General features: G+C 35.4%; 1 pseudogene; it reads right to left on the bottom strand.

The window, feature by feature from the left end:
- Positions 1-515: 515 nt before the first annotated feature.
- Positions 516-630, bottom strand: LOC145274096 (U2 spliceosomal RNA; annotated as a pseudogene).
- Between the last annotated feature and the right edge of the window lie 3585 nt (positions 631-4215).

Below are 4215 nucleotides of genomic sequence, written 5' to 3'. Positions count from 1 at the left end.
TCTACTTGAAATAAAGTAATGTTTAAATCATAAACTGTTTCAGCAGCTTTTCGAAAGTAATGCATAAAAAACATTAACACGGTTAGAGATGAGGTAAACATTGCTTCAACATGTGAATGTCTGTGTGTACTATCAGTTTCAGCATTCCAGTGACTGACATCCCCCACTTTTTGGCCTTGGTTAATAGAGGAGAAATCCTTCATTACTGATACAATTTTTATATTTGTTATTGACTAGAGAGCCAATTTTGGGGAGCTGGTTTCCCCCTATATTTTTAACCGACCTCATTGTTGGGAGGCAAGTAAAAAAAAAACAAAATCAGAACGGACATTTTCCAGAGCATTTTATAATTAATCAGGAGTAACACTACCAGGGCATTTTGTAATTAAATCAGAAATAACTTTTTCCAGTTACTTTTTTAATATTAAAACTTTGTTACATTAAACATAGTGCCTATTCACAATGCCTCCCCAGGGGACAGATTTAGACACCAGGGACATTTTTTTAACATGGAGAAAAATTGTCTTAGTCGTAAAGGATTTCTCTTCCACTGAGAGAGAAGAAACTGAAATGTAGCACCTGAAGAACAGATACTACACTTTGATCTTAGCCAAAAGGCCAAGAAATAGAAATCATTTTTATTAGCTTTGCCTCAACAGCGACACCAATTTTTTTAAATAATTTATGGGGATGGAAAAGTATTTGGAATATTCCACTTTTTGGAATATTCACTTTCCTTTTGCACAGCATGATAACGGACGGAGCGCTAAGCTTAAATAATAATAATAATAATAATAATAATAATAACAACAACAATAATGATGATGATGATGATGATTATTATTGTTATTGTTATTGTTATTATTATTATCATTATCATTATTATTGTTGTTGTTATTGTTATTGTTATTATTATTATTTTATTATTATTATCATAATTATTATTATTATTATTAATTTTATTATTATTATTATTATTATTATTATTATTATTATTATTATTATTAATATTATTATTTTGTTTATCAACATCTCTCTGGAAAGGGATGGGATTCATTTCCAGAGGATTTCCCTTAATCCTAACTTAAAACCAGGAGCTTAAAAGATCAAGGGGTTTTCTAAGGATGTTGGTGGTACCTATAATTGCAGAGGTTTGAAGGCCGCTTATCGGGGATTTGTATTTTTTCAATTGTCCTTCCGGACGAGATACTACTCCTAGTGTACCAATTACGACCGAGATTGTTTGTGTTTTAACCCCGTCTATAGCGCCTTATCTCGAAGGACAATGATGCACAATTGCTCCACTTCTCATTCTCCTTCTCTCTCACATTCCTGTCCCAGGGTACTGAAAAGTCTAAAATCTGTCAGCTTTTTGAGACCTTGTCAATGACGACCAAATCCGGGCGATTATGTTCCAATTGCTTGGTCGTTATGATACTTTCGTCCCACCACACCTCTACCTTGTCATCCTCACTTTTTCTAACTTCATCAGCACCCTACTCAAACCTTTTTCCAGCACACTTCACCGAACTCTCTTACACACCTCCTAATATATCCGGAGTCCCATGCGATCGTGTCTTTTGCGGTACTCTCTGGGCCAATCCACTACACCCTGCTGCAAGGTGCGCAATTGACTGAGGTCTTATCAGAAATCCGGCATTCTGCGGCAACTTCCTCTCCTAGAACCACTTTTTTCAACAATCGTGTTCCTTATGCCTGCTCTTATGCTGCACAAACAAAAGTTTCAGTACTCTTAGCCAGACACCCAGCTTAAAGCTATTGCCATGATATTACATCAGTCACTTCTGCTATATCCTGGAAGAACCTATAATGCATTTTCTTTCAAGGCCTCCCTCTGTCCTTTCTCTATCCATACGCTTCACATAATCAGCCTTGGTCTCACATCCCTCCACTTCATTGGCCACGACCTTTAGCACCCGCTCCTCACTTCTAACCACATGCTCCTTCAACGTCATCTCCTCGGTTCTAACACAATCTTTTACACTTTGCAATCCTCTACCACCGTCTTTCCTTTTTTGATAAGCGTTGCTACGCTACTTTGAATGTGAAATATACCAAACATTGCTAAACCTTTTCTTGTTTTGATATCCATGGCATGCAAATCCTTGTCAGACCATTCTAAAATTCCCGCACTGTATCTCAAACTCTGACTGCCCATGCATTCACAACTTTCATTAGGTTTCTTCATACAGTTTCGACTTTGAATTTAGTTTCACTCTTCTACGATACTCCTTCCTGACTTTCTCCTTCATTTCTCTGTTCATGATACCTACACCCTCCGAAACTCCCAAATACTTATATCCTGTATCTTCTATTTCGTTCATGATTTCTCCATTTGACAGCACTATTTCTCCTCTTTTCATCACCAGCACCGCACATTTACTAATCCCAAACTACAACCTAATGTCTTCTGAGTATATCCCCACCAGTTCTACCAGTCTCTGCATTTCCTTTTCATTTCTACCGAATATTTTCAAATCATCCATAAGCAGTAGATGATTGAGGCGTCTGTCACCAGATCCAAAGTTATACCCCAGTTTTTCTCTCTTCAAGAGGATGCTCAGTGGCATCATTATCACTACAAAAAGAAGTGGCGATAACGAATCTCCTTGAAATATTCCACGTTTAATGCCACTCTGCCCCATCTCCTCTTTGTTTGCTGTCAGCAACGTTTTCCATTGAGCGATACTTATCTCCAAAAGCCCTACCACATTCTCAGCCACCTTCATCATCAATAGTGTTTCATGTATCCATGAATGAGGAACCATGGCATAAGCCTTTCTGTAATCGATCCATGCCCCTTGAAGTTACTCTTCTTCTTCTTCTTCTTCTTCACATCCTTGCATTAATGCTTTATCAATTAGTAGTTGCTCTTTGGTATCTCTTGATCATTTCCGGTATCCCTTTTTTTCGCCAATAAAAACACCATTACTCTCAATATTATTATTATTATTATTATTATTATTATTATTATTATTATTATTATTATTATTATTATTATTATTATTATTATAATAATAATAATAATAATAATAATAATAATAATAATAATTAAAAAATCTGGTCTTTAACACCTTCTTTTTTAATTAATCGGTAGATTTTGCCACGTTACCTATCTGGGTGAGTGAAGGCTCTGATATAAATTTTTGCTTTCTATTCTATAAAATTTCGAGATGTAATGGGTCATAGTCGTTAACTTTCCAAGAGCTGGTGTCATTAACAAATTTCACAGTTTGCAAAACAATATCACCTAAGGAGTAGGTAGGCTCTCTCCAACTGCCATACTTACCCTTTAGTAGTATAGTAGTGTAAAAATTTGAGGGATTCGCTTGCTACACTGTGTCTGGACTTGATTCCTGATTAGGACAGTGAACCCGACACCCCATTTCCTAAATATTTCTTTCACAAACAGAACTAATGTCTTTGCTAGCATGGTACTTATGCCCCCTTGATCGGTTAAGACTATTATTGTAAAGTTGTTGCATAATGTACGTTAATTTACTCTCCGATCTTTATTTCATGCTAAGATATATTAAATAAAATAAAATATAAATTTCACAAAAAATACATACATCCCCCCTGATTAAGGACTGACCACAGGTTGAAACCAAAAAGAAACTAGCTGTAGACAAAGTATAGTCAACACTTTTGTGGCAAGAAAATCTCTTACTTTTTATACTTACTTGCTTACTAAGTATTGCCAAATATTGTAAAGTTATTAATTATTTACCTAAACTTGCTTTCCTGCTCTGAATTACTTGTACTTCTTTACTCTTTTCAATATCATAAATTATCATTTCTTGTCTATGTCTAAGCCTAAACTTAAATTATGAAATAAAATGAAATGACAGCTCAATCCAAATAACGATCAAACCAGATATATACTCAAACAACGATTCGCATCCTACTATTTACAAATATCCGTGGACTTAGAACTAACATAGATAATGCAGAGTTATTTCTTCTAGAAAACTCCTTGGATATCTTAGCGCTTAGTAAAACTAACTTGCACTTTCCTATCCCTCTAACTTTTTAACATGTCTGGTTATGTTCCACTTTGTAGTAAGGACTCTGAATGACACATGCATAGACTTGGAGCCTATATTCGTAACGCCCTCCTCGTGACTACAGGATCTAAACTAAAATCAGATTACCAGGCCTCCACATGCTTTAAACCAACTTTACAACATAGCG

Source organism: Euprymna scolopes, chromosome 4, assembly GCF_053919585.1.
Source record: "Euprymna scolopes isolate OS-2025 chromosome 4, ASM5391958v1, whole genome shotgun sequence".
NCBI lineage: Eukaryota > Metazoa > Mollusca > Cephalopoda > Sepiida > Sepiolidae > Euprymna > Euprymna scolopes.
This window is presented reverse-complemented; position numbering and strand designations above follow the sequence as displayed.